General features: G+C 51.0%; 1 protein-coding gene across 2 annotated transcripts in view; it reads right to left on the reverse strand.

The window, feature by feature from the left end:
* Positions 1-15,990, reverse strand: part of ANKRD11 (ankyrin repeat domain containing 11) — a 135,195-nt gene that overhangs the window by 39,997 nt on the left and 79,208 nt on the right. Inside the window, exon 1 of one of the 2 annotated variants that reach the window (XM_051805930.1) lies at positions 3,472-3,491. The exons of the other annotated variant lie outside the window; for it this stretch is intronic. The gene's annotated coding sequence lies outside the window, so the exon portion shown is untranslated. Of the gene's footprint in view, positions 1-3,471; positions 3,492-15,990 lie in introns of those variants that run through there. 2 annotated transcript variants of the gene reach the window in all.

Below are 15,990 nucleotides of genomic sequence, written 5' to 3' on the forward strand. Positions count from 1 at the left end.
TTTGCACCCACGTCTCCAAGGGCCATGGTCAGGATGATGCCCATGACCTCACTGGGCTCCACAAACGTCCGGCTCCTCCACAGTTCTCCGGCAATGACCCACTACACAAACCCATCCTTGCCAAGGGTTGAATTCCAACCACAACCTCATACCTGTGACCTGCCAGTGTCTTCTCCTGCCCCAGCAGGAGGTCAACAGTGCCAAATTCTGACAGCTCCACATACTTTTATTACAGCAAGTGTTGCTATTTAACAGGATTATATTCGGACATTTCTGTCCAACCACACTGTGACTCAGAATCCTCCAGCTGGGACCGTTCTTGGGAGACACAAAGTCCGAACTAGGAGCGAGCCCTGACAGTGCCTTGCACCCATGAGCAGCCACTCCGCCTGTGCGGTTTCTCCGGGAGCAGTTTTTCCCACAAACCCTTCCCTCAATTATCTGTACGCAGCTGCCTCTGGTATTGCTCCACTTCTGGATGCTGCCGATGGATGATCTGGTTCCTGGCCAAGGTTACAAAACTGTAGTTTGAGTCAGTGCTCCGAGCTGTGCTCTGGTTGCGGGATCAGCTGCGATGAGGAAACCTCTGGAGCAGCCACAGTGCTACAGGAAGGCTGGACCAGTGTAGGGTCCCACCACTCCACTGTTATCCAGGGTGGGAGAGTGATTATCACACTGTCCTCTCCAGGATGGCTCCAAATCACCAGCTTGGACCAAAACCTGCTGGAGAAGGAGGACTCTGCGCTTGGCCCATCTCTGCTTTGCACAGAAATCTATCAGGCATCAGCCAGGGAAGAGCTGTGTCTGCCAACAGTCGCTGCCAGAGTTCCTGCACAACAACCTCCTTTAAAACCATGATCAACTTCACACAGATATTTCCACTGCTGCTGCACACGGGAGGAAAAACACAGCCCAAACTACCCTGCACACAGAAAACAGGGAAGAAACACAACCCTGATGAGCTGAGAAGTTTGGGGATGGCGAAGCCTTCACCCGCAGCTCACAGGGATGTGAGCAGGATCTTGAAAGTCCCACCAGTGGAGAAAGACAGGGATTCCCTTGGGCTGCTTTATCCTGGCAAAATTTAAACACAAATCTGCAGAACCCACTGCGTTCCCAGGACAGTTTGGGGCGCTGGGCTCTGCCCCCCGTGCCCAGCACAGAGCTGGGGCTGTGGATTGCTCCGCTGAAGTGCAGCTTACGGGGTTCAAGAGTACCAGCCCCAAAAATGGGCTGGATCTGATTTTCAAGACAGAGAAACAAGTTAGCACAGACAATTCCTGACCTTGGTTTGATGCTGAATCACATGGACTGAAGGGTGACAGATGAAGCACCAGTGGTTGTTGGTGCCGGTGGCACTGGGGACCCGGGGCTGGCAGGGTCTGCTGCCACACTGCTCCCTCCTCCATGCTCCCACCTGCACATATTCCACCTTCCCACTCCTGGCACTAATGCCCTGTCCCAAGTGGAAGCTGCAGGACAAACACCATTCCTACAGAAAGCTCATGCTGGCTCCTAAGAGCCCCATCTGCTGCTTGGCTGCACAACAGGAAGGCTTGGGAAGGTGGCAGGACGAAGATGCATTTGGGTTCATTTTTGGCCATTTAAATGAGCACAGGCATCGTCGTTATATGGCCTCATCACCAATAACTCTGTGCCCTGTTCACTCTCAGGCACTCAGAACTGGCACTGATGTGACACAGCTGAACAGAGACAAGGTCCTGGGAGTCCAGGCTGCTTTAATTCCATAAATATTCCATATTCTCTGTGTCCATATCTGTACATACACGTGTACATGCCCACACACGCACAGACACACACGCATATAATGGACACACACCTTGCAGTAAACCCCAACTGAGACTCACTCCAGTCCTCCCCAATTTTCACCATCACATGCTTCACTATGTCAAAGTCTAGGACAAAAACCAGCTTTAACTACAAATAAACCACATGACTCAAACATGCCCTTAAACCTGAGAAGAGATCAAGACCAAGCACACTGATTACACAAGAAAGAAATCAAAAATATTTTGCAAAAGGTGCCACGGCCACTGGAACAGGGTCCTTCAAGTTGAGGAGACCCTCAATGAAAGTCCTGCTATGACCAGCCTGAGGACTCTGCAACTCCAGCTACACCCCAGTGAAATCCCTGCTTGAGCCTCGGGGAATTTGGACAAATGCTTTGGGATATCTGTGTTTAAATTTGGTTTCAGTCCACGATGTCGCAACGTGGACAAGTAACATCTCCCAGCTGCAAGCAGCAAAATCCGTGGTAATGGCAGCAAAACATTCCTCGTCCTCCCTGTTCTTGCACAATTCTTCCCCGGATCCCTCTCTCCATCTCAGCATCTTTGTGCTTCCTCCCAGCGTGGGAACCTCAGGAATATTTTGGTGGATTCAGGAGCAAGGACCAGACAGAACGAATTTCACACAGGGGCCCTGAAGGAATCAGGCTTCAGGGAAAATTCAGCACAGAACTTCACTGATTTCCTCTAATTTGGGGTCTGCAAACCCAGGAGCTTTGCTTTCCTCTTTTCCCTCTCCCATCGAGGCCAGCGGGTTCCAGACCAATGTTTTATAAAGTGTACAAAACACTTTGCAGTAACACTCAGATTTGTTTGCCATGTTACTGGCAGCTTTTAAATGACAGGGCAAGAACTGAACAGAGATGGACATAAGGCCAGGCTGGACGGGGCTTGGAGTAACCTGGGATAGTGGAAGGTGTCCCTGCCTGTGGCAGGGGATGGAATGAGATGAACTTTGAGGTCCCTTAAATCCCATCCTGGGATTCTATGAAAAGATGGATTTATAGCTTATAGTAAACTGGAATTCTGTAAGCATGGAAGGAACTTGGGGAAGGGGGGAAAAAAGCCTGGGCCATGTGAAGTTCCAGCTTTGTGCCAGGGCAGCATTCAGCAGGGAAGCCTTTCTCCTTAACACACCAGGCACCATGGAGCAGCACAGCATGATGCCAAAGCCGGGCAAGCACCAGGCTACGGAGGGGGGAAAGGCTTCTGCTGGATTCACAGCTCCATGCAAGAGGGAAGGAAGGGGAGGGCAGGAGAGCGGGCACACGGTGGGTCAGTCATGCACAGTTCTGGGCAGCCATGCATGAGGTGCCACACTCAGAGCTGGGTCCTTTCCTTCTCAGTTGCTGCTGCTCCCTCCCCACCAGCAGAACTGTCACCATGCTTTCTGTACCACTGAAAAAGCCATGGCAGCTCCCGACACACTGATACCACCAGCAGATTTCCCCATTACTTCAGCCCGAGCTGGGAGCTGAGCCCCGGCTGGAGCTGTGCTGCTGACGCCAGCTCGCTGCCACGCTGCTGCTCAATGCGCTGTGTGACAGGAAACACTCACTGTGGCTTTCACAGAGCTCCGTGTGCTGCAGCCAAGGTGGAAAACACACAAATCCCGAGCTTCTCCAAGCAAACCACATGCCCTCCACTGCCAGGGGAGAAGCACCTTGCCTGTGTTATCTTCGTCACTTCTGCTCATCTCGTTCCAGAAGCCAAACTCCCCGTCTGGTTTTCCTGTTCTCGGTTCAACAAGCGGTGGCTCTGCTGTGGCAGGTGCCGGCAGGTCCCTGCCCACGGCCATGGTGATGCCAGGATGCTCCCACCTGGCTCAGCTCACTGCCAGGACCCCGGCCGGACACACGTCAGAAGCAAGGGAAGGGGCCATCCCGGTCCAGGGGCTGGCAGAGAAGGTTTGGGCACGGCACAACCCCACTGCTGGTTTGCAAAGCATCGAACCAAGGTGAATTCTCCACAAACCTGACGCTCTCCTTCTTCCAGCTCCAGCTCCCAAATTACACAGCTTTTGGAGATCTATTGTATGTGAAAACATAGGAATGCATTTACCAAAACAGGTAGGCTCCTGCATAGGGAGAACTCAATCTCCTCTACAAAGCTCTTATTGAAGGTACCATCTGAGCAGGAGTGATGGCAAGCTGTAAGAATGGACCTGTTTCAATGGATTCTTCTGTAAGGACATGTGTCCCCCCTCAAAAAAACCTGAGAGCCCCTCCTGACTTTGAGCCCAATGAAGGGACATGTGGCCTCTGGGACAATTTGTGATAAAGCTGCTGCCTCAACACTGGCTGAAAACCGAGTCAAACTGAGAATACCCAACAACATTGTGGATTCTCTATTCCTGGAAGTGTTCAAGGCCAGGTTGGACGGGGCTTGGAGCAACCTGGGATAGTGGAAGGTGTCCCTGCCCATGGCAGGGAGCAGAACTGGATGAGCTTTAAGGTCCTTTCCAACCCAAACCATTCCATGACTCCATAATTCTATGAATACCTGGAGCAGCTGACCAGACACATGGTGGGAAGCGTGTAGCTCTTTGGATGTCCCTGGCACCACAGCACAGCTCCACCAGGGCTCGCCAAGGAGCCCCAGCACCTTCCAAAAGGCAACACTCAGACAATATATAAGTGTGGCAAGGGGGAGGGTGGTAAAAACCTCTGTCACCTCCTTGTCTTCCTTAAAAAGCCAGGTCTGTCTCCCAGCTGTGTCCTGGATCTGCCTGGCTCCCCAGGTTGAGGACCTGGTGTGACAAAGTAGCATTCAGTAGCAGAATTCGGAGAAAGGAGGGATCAAGGTCAGGCTTGGTGACCCTGGGAGGGAAACAGAAGCTGGAACTGACAGGCAGCCTCTGCCCCAAGAGCAGCCCAAAGCCAGGCTGCAGCCAGAACAAAATAACACATCCATGGAGCCAAGCCTTGGAGCAGAGATCATGACGATACAGGTAGGAACAGAACAAGTGGAATGGCACTATTTATACCTGGTCCCCCAGGTCTGCGCCAGGCTGACGTGGCTGACACCTGGCACACTGCACACGCGTTCCCATCAGGATCACAGCAGGCAAAGGGGACACTGCCGGTCCTCCCAGGAATCACAGTCTCAAGAGGTGAGCACAGCCAGCTTCTGTCTGTGATCCAAGGACTAAACCTCCTCACAAACCAGGGTGGAACCCTGTTGGAACCCAGCCCGGCACGGGGCCACACCAAGACCACTCCCACTGTGTCAGAGGGTGGATGCCCAGTGGGTGCCAGTGGAGGGTTCAGCCTCAGGGGCCTCAGGAGCAGGACAGGAGTGCTGGGCTTCAGCAGAGCTTCATACTCCTGGCTTGGTCCTTTACCTGTGTGGTGAATTAGGGCACAGAAAACAGCTCAACCAGGTCTTGTCTCAAAATGATTTTATCTCCTGGCCAAGCACAATGGTGAGGGAGACAGAAAACGTCAAGAGCTGAGGTTCCAATCCTCTGCATGGTGAAGCCTGGCCACCTCTCCAGAGCCTCCCATGGACTGAGCAGCCTTACCAGCCACCCCCTGACTGAAATCAGCCCAGCAGAGCCTTGCCATCTCCAAGGAGCAGCACCTGGTGCTCCTGGAAAACATTGAGATTCATGTACCACACACCTTGAGCTGGTGGACACGGGGCTTAGGACTTAAAGACAAGGGTCAACACAACACCTGAATTCACCAGTGGGCTCCTGGGTTGCCCAGGTGATCCCACCATGAGCTCCACAACCTGCAGAAGCAACCCTGGAATTTCTTTCTTTGGCATTGACCTGATTGGCACTGGCAGCGTTTAACGCTCCACAGTGGAAAGGGGTTTGATGCCTGGGAAAGGGTTTCACAGCCTGGAAGGGGTTTCACAGCCCGCACGCTCAGTGCTGGCTCTGCAGAGAGCATTTCTCCTGGCTGGGTACACCCCATCTCCCCCTGAGCTCTGTTTGCCCACAACAGCAGCCGGCTGCCCTGGTTGTGCAAACACCGGCCCCGGGAGCCGCTGGCACTGCCGCGGTATCGTGGCAACGTGGCTGAAGCCGGCTTTGCAAACTCACCAAGTGTGCAAATTAATTTCATTATCCGCTCTTGCACATCATGAGGAGGGAAAACAAATAACCTGCCTGAAAGTACATTCTAGTAATTATTAACACGGTGTAAGCGGAGCCTGGGGGAGCAGGAGGAAGGACAGGCCGGGAGGAGACCCTGGCACTGCCTGGCCACTGGAGCACATTGGCACTGCTGGACTTATAAAACCCAGCCTTGTGCTTCATTTTGTTCCCTGTTTAGCCCAAGGATTCTTCATGTGCTTGGCTGCACCTACACATTCTCCCAACAGTAAAACTGACCATCGCAATATTTCACCAGCAAAGCTCTTGGATTCCATTTGTTTTTGCTTTCACAGAATCATTGAGGTTGGAAAAGCCCTCCAAGGCCATCGAGTCCAACCTGTGCCCGATCCACACCTTGTCACCCAGCCCAGAGCACTGAGTGCCATGTCCAGTCATTCCTTGAACACCTCCAGGGACGGGGACTCCATCACTACCCTGGGCAGCCCCTTCCAATGGCTGACCAGCCTTTCCAGGAAGAAATTCCTCCTGATGTCCAAGCTGAACTTCCCCTGGCATGACATCCTTCTTCCTCTCACAAATGCTCTGAAACACCCAGAGCTGTCAGGACAAACAAACATTCTCTGGTGATGCCCAGGTGTGCACTGAGCACTCTGACTCCTATTTTATTTTATATTAAAAACCTTCTTCAGCTCAGCAATGATGGGATGGTCTGTTCCAGAAATCCCCCTCCCCTCCAAAAATGAGAGCAAGACCTGAGATTTAATACCCTGCACATGAGAATTTAATCCAGTGCTGTAGGTTTGGATTACATGACTCCTTCCCCATCCCAAGAGGCAGAAACCCCATGTCATAGCAAACTATATGTTTATGGAGCTGGAATTTTTGCTTGTGGAATTCACACAATAACCTTAATCCTTAGGAATCCAAGCAGTTCCCATGTTCCTGATGATGAAATGGCTGCAGATGATAATGAACCCACAGGTTTGACCCCAACACAAAGCATCCCTGAACGCTGCATCTTTGTCAGGAGCCAAGGAGATCCCTCCCTGCCCACTCCAGCTGCCTCCCTCCAACAGCTCGCTTGGAATACACCTTCTGAGGTGCCCAGTTTGGGGGGATTTAGTTCATCATGGAAAACTGAGGGGATCTCAGCTTGGAGGAAAGCAGAGCAGAACACTGCGAACCTACGAAGGCCAGGCTGGACTGGGTTTGGAGCAACCTGCTCTAGTGGAAGGTGTTCAGGCCCATGGCAGGGGATGGAACTGGATGAGTTTTAAGGTCCCTTCCAACCCAAACCATTTCATGATTCTGTGATTCTACAGCAAGGCTATGGTAGAGTTCCAGCAAATCTTCAGGCATTATTAGTAAGCTATTAAGAAGCCCTGTCAAGACAGATAGGTTTTGAGATTGCTTTCCAAGGCAGGGATTTTGGGATGCATTGGGTGCTGCAGCAGCCCAGTTTTCCCTGTAAGCAGCCTGTCGTGTGAGCCCTGTGTTATAAGGGACCTCACATCTATAACCTCAGATGTTTTCCAAGGTGGCTCACACAGCCACATCCTAAACTTGGCCTGGCCTCAGCACCCAGTGCCTCCATGCACCAGGACCATCAGTTAGTCAAAGCCTGGTTTGGATGACATTCCTGTACAAACCTGCTCCCGTGGGAGCACTCAGCTCTCTGCAAGCACAGCCTGGGGATGGAACAGCCCAACCCAGGGTGCTGATCCACCAAATGAGCTCTTCTGCCCCGTGTCCCGGCACCGGAGGGGCCGTGCACCGGAGCACGTCCATCCGCCTGTGCCGTCCTCCCTCCCTGGGCCTTATCTTTGGAAGGAAAGAGCCATCTGCATATCTACAACATTTGAAACGAACTCCCCAGCGGCTCCCAGGGCTTTTTATTCACTGTGTTCTTGAGACCATCAATATAAATAGATCTGCACAGAAACTCTTTCATGTTCTTCCAATGGCCAAGGCTCGTGGTGCTGCTCTGCAACGCTGATCACCTCGAGCAGCTCAGGAGCACAGTGACCTTCAAGGGCTTCCCCAGCCTTCCTCCTCCTCCTGCCCCACCAGAGCCCATGAACCAGCAAGGGGAAGCAGTGGTTCATCACAGAACCTATCTGCTCCATGCACAGAAAATCATAAAATCATTATGGTTGGAAAAGCCCTCCCAGACCATTGAGTCCAACCTGTGATTGACCTCCACCTTGTCACCCCGGCCAGGGCACTGAGTGCCACATCCAGTCCTTCTTTGAACATCTCCAGAGATAGGGACTCTACCACCTCCCTGGGCAGCCCCTTCCAATGCCTGACCACCCTTTCCAAGAAGAAATTCTTCCTGATGTCCAGCCTGAACTTTTCCTGGTATGACTTGAGCCCATTTCCTCTTGTCCTGTCACTTGTTACCTGGAAGAAGAGACTGATTCTTACTACAAGCTCCATGAGACTTAGGTGCTCCATTCCCATCCACTACCCTCCCTCACTGCCCGTCTCTGTAGGTACAGGTCCCCACTGACCAATTCCAAAGTTATTTTCACATACCCCTCCCTTTCCAAGCCGTTTCTGTATGACTCATACACTGTCACAACCTATTTTCCCTAAGTTATGTCAAAGTGCAGAGATTTGAAGTCAAGTCATCCATTCATGTTGTACTTTCTCCTCTCTCCCTCTCCCTTCAGAACTCCCCAAATAGATTTCCCATAATGCTCTTCACATCCCTACTCCCCTGGACTCAGATGTTGCCACATGGTTTTATAGGAAGAGCTTTAACCAGCATATTTAATTCAGCTTAATTTTTGGGTTTTTTTACCCTCTTTTAAAAGTCAGCAGTACAGGTTTCAATAGTGGAATCAAAGATCACTCACAGCACCATTTCCACTCTCTTCCATTTTAAAGACACCCTTCGCATTTCACAGAGCACAGAGGCAATACACTCACACACAAAGAGGGTAATTTTCTGGCTCTCTAATGTTAATAAGCACCTGTTTCTTGTTCTGGGCCATAATACAGTGTCCATAATCATGTGTGTGTGCAGGGAATGCTGTAGGTCTGGAGCTGGAAACAGCTCCCCAATCCCCTGTCACGCTGGACAGACAGGAATTGCTGGATCAGGGCACTTCACCCACTGGTTCTCTCTCATCCTTGTTTTTTTGCATCTTTACATCCTTTTGCATCTTTAACACGTGACAAGCCTTAAGAAGCCAAATTCTGTCCTCATTTCAGTGCAGGCTCACCACGCTGCTGCTGCCATCAGCCCAAGGGTGTGAGTCACAACCCAGCCTGCACATGAAGGGATTTATTTAAAATTCCAGGGGAAAATATTAACGCCTTGGTGCCATACGAGTAAAGTCTGTCCCACCCCACGGCGCCCAGCCTATCCCACCCCATCCCACCCAACCACTGCACTGCAGCGGCCCATCACCTGGGGTGGGTGGGCAGAGCAATCAGAGAGCGATGCCAGAGCAGGAAACATCTCCAGCACCTTCCCCAGCCTGGCCTGCAGCACATGGGGGCCTTCAGTGTTCCCCCTCAACCCAACCCTCTATGCAAAAGGGAACAATTCTATGAAGTCCAAGAGATAAATGGCAAGGAAAACTCCACATATAATTACCCCCTGACATGCTCTGAGTCAGTTCCTCCCCAGGCAGTCAGTGCAGGTATAGGTTTGAAGGACACCTGAATGTAGCTCAGAGATATTTGGTTCGTGGAAGTTGTCCCTGCCATGAGGTGGAACGAGATGGGCTTTAAGATCCCTTCCAACCCAAATCATTCCATGATTCCATACTGATGCTCCTAAGAGTCACAGCTCAGTGCGGTGGGACCTGAGGGCCAGGTCTCCAGCCCACACTTCCCAGCTAATCCATCACTTGTCAGAGGTCAAACAACTCTTCACACCAATACAGCATGAGTGATGAAGTCCTTAAGGCCACACATGAGCCCCGACTGGCTCAAATGCCACTGGCCAAAAGACTCATCCAGTGGCATTGCATCACTGGGAGCCACCAGAGATGGATCTCTGGAGCCTCCTGTTCCCACCATGGGGCCTGCTGCATTCCAGACCATTCCCAAGGCCAACTCAAGCAGCAGGGCAGCCTCCTGTACTTCCTGACATGTTGGATCACACAGTCCAGCTATTTCAGGTCTGCATCCCTTGTGGCCACCTCCTGGTGCCAATGGGGACGGGCCCAATTCATTCTGGTCTCTCTAAACCCTTTCACCTCAGAGCCTCGTGACTGGGATTGAGCCAAGAGATTAAAAACGGCTTGTGAAACACAAAGTGTGATTGTTTCCTTTGGGTACTGACCAGAGGGTGTATGGACAAAGGGCTGTATGGACAGATGGGGGTAAAGACAAACCAGGCAGTTCCTGAGCCAGTGGTTTTTATAAAATGCAGGATTGTTGTGTGACATACAGGTGCCACACTGTGCAGGACACAGTAGGCTGTGCAGGAGCTGGGCTGACAGGACAGGCAGCGCTTCCGCACTGCGCTGAGTCCATGTACTCAGCACATCCCACAAAATACTGGGATATACCGGATATTTTGTCATTGGAGTTACAGCAAAACATGGCTCTGTTGGTCCTCTGCTAGGATGTATGACAGCAAATTAAACCACAGAATCCTGAAATGGTTTGGGTTGGAAGGGACATACATTAAAGCTCATCCAGTTCCATCCCCTGCCATGGGCAGGGACACCTTCCACTACACCAGGTTGCTCCAAGCCCCATCCAACCTGGCCTTGGACACTTCCAGTGTTCAAGCTTCTTTGCCCAGCTTCTTTGGGCAACCTGTGCCAGGGCCTCACAGCACCCTCATCCTGTGGCAGCACCTTTTGCTGTCCCCACCCTTCAGCACCACATCATCCCTCTGCCCCACAGATAAAGGATGTGAGGACTAAGTGCTATTTGTAGTGGGTTTTACTTCAAAAAGGCCAGTCAAAAATAGCTGTGGCCATTACACTGCAGCGCTCTCCTCCCACCATGACTCCTGCAGATGCTCTGCTCTTGCTGAGATGTGAACTGGGAACTTTTTTTTCCCTTGATTTCTAAAAGCTGCGTGAGGAACACGTTTATTTTAGCACAGAAACATGCAGACCAGGAAGGACCAGCTCAGCACTTTGTGGGACCGGACACCAAAAAGCATTGATTAGGATGGGGCTTTGCATATTAACTGACATTGGAACTGCCCCTCCCCGTTGTATCAGGCCCTGAATGGGGGCATTGTCTCAGGCACCAAAATCCCAGCAGAAGTCCATTAGCATCCAAAGGGAGGAGCCTGAATGGAACACAAGGATTCTTTGGAAAGTAAGAGTGAAACGAATGCAATAAAACGCCACTATTAAGTGATGCTCATTGTCCAAATTAAACCATCAGAAGCAAAGACCTTGACTCTCCCAACTCCTTCAGCTCAGCACATGCTGCCGGGAATGAGGCTGTTTGGAATTTAAAGCCCTGGACTTGTCCCAAGTATGGATTACTCCACTTCTTCGTGAGCACTCGATCACACGGAACTATATTTGGATTCCCAGAATAAAAGCTCAAATCTCCAGGAGGGCTTACGTGGCTGCACCCCCCCCACATGCAGGTCCTCACGTGACCCACACATGGAACAGGCTCTATGGGAACTGTTAAATGTCCCAGCAACATGGGAGCAGGTTTAAGGTGATGGCAGGGGACAGCCCAGCACTCCAAAGAATCCAGGCCGAAAGCAGGGCCCCATGGAACAGGAGCTAGGTTATGCAATGTCTACTCACTCTACCCAAGCCCTGGGAACACCCCTAAGCCCAGGACAGGAAAGCTGAGGGAGGAAGAGGAGGGAAGGGGCACAAAGACAGCTTGGAAGGCAGATTGGATGGAAGGATGATGAGTTTCATCAACACCTTTCCTCTCCTTCATTGGAAACCTCTGAGGGGATCAGCACAGACCGTGCATGTGGGAATCCACACAGCAAGACCACAACTGTCCCCAGTTGATCCACTCAAAAAAACCCACTTCTGGAAAGAAAAATCCATGCCAGAAATCCCAGGAATGGGTTCGTTTAAGATGCAGGGAGAACGTTTAGTGAGGCTGGACCGAGCATGGACCACCTTGGGCAGGCAATGGGGGCCTCTCCAGGGATGGTCCCCTCCTGCCCAGGGCACGCAGGTGCTCTAGAGCCAGATGAGGAAGGTTCACCACTGCTCAAGGATGTGCTTCCCATGGGTGCTGGAGCTCCTGATCCCTCAGCCAAACTCCACATTTTGGGGGTAACAGGAGCTGTAAACCAGGTTTTACTTCTGCACACAAACATCTCATAGAATCAGGGAATCAGGGACCTTAAAGCTCATCCAGTTCCATCTCCTGCCACTAGACCCCCGACCTTGAACACTTCCAGGGATGGGGCAGCCACAGCTTCTCTGGGCAACCTGTGCCAGGGTCTCCTCACCCTCACAGCCAAGAATTCCTTCCCAATATCCCATCTAACCCTGCCCTCTGGCAGCGGGAGGTCATTCCCCCTTGTCCTGGCACTCCAGACCCTTGTCCAAAGTCCCTCTCCCTCCTTTTGACAATTCCCCTTAAGGGCTCCCCTTCCACTGACCAGGTCCAGCTTCCTCCCAGCGACCTCCCCCAGTGCTGGGAGCAGAGAAGGAATGAGCCAAACCCCCTTTCCAGCCCCAGTCCTTGCAAATCCCACGTGGCTGCTGCTCACACCCAGCTGTTGGCTGTGTGTGGCTATTTTTGCACAGCCTAGAGAACAAAAATATAGGGAGCTATGTTAGGTGAAGGCTTGCACTGTTCACGGTGTGATGACAGCCAAACTAGGTCAAGCCTTCGCCAGATTCCTTTAAAAAAGGAAAGGAAAAAATAATCAGTGGGAGAGCACTGAACTCCCCGGGAAGAAAATGCTTGTGAACATCTATGATATTGGATGACTGGAGGAAAATACACATATATATATTTATCCACATATTTTCACAGCTTAAATAGTAGATTTTTAATTTTTAGGGTTTTTTTTAAGGACACTAAAGTGTCTTGGACTGCAAAGACGATATTGTGTACATATTTAATGCACTGATTCAAACAAAAAAGGAGTTTTCACCTATGAAATGTAACTTGGTGGCCCATTTTTGGTGCAGGTTGTGGGCAAGTTGATCGTACTTCATGGCTTCTCTGTCCTGAATAAAGGTATTCTCCTGCTGGTCTGGGAGCAGGACCTCAGCAGGTAAGAGGATCCCAGTCCTGGGGGGAAAGGCAACTTGATCTCATTGTCTACAAGGGGAGAGGAAGGTAAGTTACTTTCTTTCTTTTACAGAGGACAGACTCACACTAGAGATTGAGTATTTCTGGGTCTGAGAGAGCTGGGGTTGTTCAGCCTGGGGAAGAGAAGGCTCTGGGGAGACCTTAGAGCCCCTTCCAGTGCCTAATGGGGCTTCAAGAGAGCTGGAGAGGGGCTTTGGATAAGGGCCTGGAGGGACAGGACATGGGGCAATGGCTTTATACTAAAGAAGGGGAGATTTAGATTAGATATTAGGAGGAAGTTCTTCCCTGGGAGAGTGGTGAGGCCCTGGCACAGGTTGCCCAGAGGAGTTGTGGTTGCCCCATCCCTGGAAGTGTCCAAGGCCAGGCTGGACAGGGCTTGGAGCAATTTGGTCTAGTGGAAGGTGTCCCTGCCCAGGGGACAGACAACAGACATCTAGCCTGGCCCTCGATTGTCACTGCCTGGCAGAGGAAACCCTGAACACACCGACCTTGCAGAGGCTCATGGAAATGAGGAACGAGGCAATTTTAAATGCCTTCCTGGTGAAAAATGTTCTCAGGTTTAGTTAAACGTGCCAGATAAAGCCTCTGTTCCTGTAAAACCTGATGCATGATTATCAGTCAAGGCCAACGTATTTACCCTAAAATTGGGTAATATTGTTTTATGGTTCTTAATAGTTGCAGCCGACAAAGCTCTGAACAGACGCTGCCGAGCAGTTTCTCAGCCTTTCATCAGCGCTGCGTAGGCGTTGAATTCTGGAGCTAATCACCTTAGCAACGGCTCTAAACATATGTGCAGTGACATCAGCTGATTTCTGAAAGCTGTAAATAGAGGATAATAGCACGAAAAAATTCTGGATCCAAGCCAAGACCTAAAAAACATACTATTAAAACACAGCCTGTAATTCAATGTATGCAAACTTGTTTGCATCCCCGTTCCCCAAAACCTAGGTAATTACACACCTACCAGCACAACTGGTGATTGTCCCACTGCAGGCTGTTCTTGGTTTCAGGAATTTCCCAGAAAACGAGGATTTAATAGAAATCCTTCTTTAAATTAATTTTAAAAAGCCTGGAGAAGAAGAGGTTGAACAGACCTGCTCCAGCCTCCAGCCCTGGCTTTAAAGTCAATGAGTAACAGCTTCAACTTATGAGAATTATTTGTAAATAAGAAAATCAACAGTGTGCTCTTGGGCTTCATCACTGACTCACACAGGAACAGGAACCGTGGCAAACTCCTCTCTGAGGACGTGCTGCCAGGCCCATGCCCTTGGAAAAGAGGAGCTGGAGCGGGAGCAGGCGCGAGGAACCCGCTCCTGGCAGGCCGTGCAGCCTGAAAGGGGCATATTCTGAATTACCTCATGTTTGGTACCTCATTAAGACCCTAAACTGTCCGTTCAGGGAGTCCCTCAATCAGCCATCAGCGTAAGACACGAGGACAATACACTTTTTGTTCCCCTCGTCTCGTTGTGACCCATATTCCCGAGGCCTGTTGTGCAGGACGTGACCCGGCCGCCTAAAGAAACCTTTGCGGAGCCTCCATGGTGAGCTGGCAGCAGGGAGGGAGCGAGGGGAGATGGAGGAACGGCCTTAATAGGATTTTCAAATGTCAAAAAATATCTTTAGCAGGCCCATTTAGGCAGAGCCTGAGCACTCGCTGAACTTGAAAGCAGAATTTGCTGTGCAGGGAACACCGTTTGCATGCTAAGTGAACCCCAGGAACGCTGCGGGAGCAGCACAAACCACCAGGCTCCTTCTTCTCTCCTCTGGAAAACCAAGGGAAGAGAAGAGCATGGTGCCTTCTGCATCAAGGTGAGGGAGGTGCTGGGCACCCACCATGCCCAGGCAGAGACAACCCCAGGGTGCCACACAGACAGAGCTTCAGGGCAGCTCCCCAGATCCCAGCCCTGCTCACCAGCAAAGGGACCAGCAAATTCAGATTGTCTGATTTTGCTGGAACACGTCTGGAGAAGGTAATGGAGCTGGGGAAGGGTCTGGACTGCAAAGAGCAGCTGAGGGAGCTGGGGGAGGCTCAGTCTGGAGAAAAGAAGGCTCAGAGGGGACCTTCTCACTCTCTGCAACTCCCTGACAGGAGGGTGGAGTCAGGTGGGGGATCTGGCTCTGCTCCCAGGGAACAAGGGACAGGATGAGAGGAAAAGGTCAGGGGAGGTTTAGGTTTGATACTGGGAAAATTTTGTCATGGAAAGAGTGGTCAGCCATTGGAAGGGGCTGCCCAGGGAGGTGGTGGAGTCCCCATCCCTGGAGGTGTCCAAGGAACGACTGGATGTGGCACTCAGTGCTCTGGGCTGGGTGACAAGGTGTGGATTGGGCACAGGTAGGACTCGATGGTCTTGGAGGTCTTTTCCAACCTCAATGATTCTGGGATTCTGTGAAGTGCCCTTTTTTTATTAAAAATAAAAATAATAAAACAGGGGAAGGGCAAATGGGAGGTTAACAGCAGCATTAGGATGAGGATCTAATACAAAGTCAGAAGCAAGAAACTCCCCTCCTTTTTCTGTGTAGGGTTGGAGTTTTTTCTCTGTCGATTAGAGTCACAAGGAAATCCAGTGGATGGAGCTCAGCAGTATTAATCGTTATTGCATCTGAATTTAATTAGCATTATTTTTTAACTGCAGGTTATTTACAGTGCCTCACCTAAACGTGAAAGTCGGGCAGTGCCTTCTGCTCACTAGAAAACCACCACTCCAGGGATAATCCTGCTATTTGCTTTATGCCTTTTAGTGGCTGTAATCCATGATTCCCCATTCCAGAAGAATGCCATGGTTACTCCTGCTCCCTCCATCAAAGGCTCCTGCGTGTGGCTTCTGCTGAGGTGCTAAGAATAGCACAGGCCCTTTCTGAGCTCAGGAAGGTGAGATGCAGGGA

The sequence above is a fragment of the Manacus candei genome, unplaced genomic scaffold (assembly GCF_025592945.1).
Source record: "Manacus candei isolate 608988 ecotype Guabito, Panama unplaced genomic scaffold, ASM2559294v1 h1tg000065l, whole genome shotgun sequence".
Lineage (NCBI taxonomy): Eukaryota > Metazoa > Chordata > Aves > Passeriformes > Pipridae > Manacus > Manacus candei.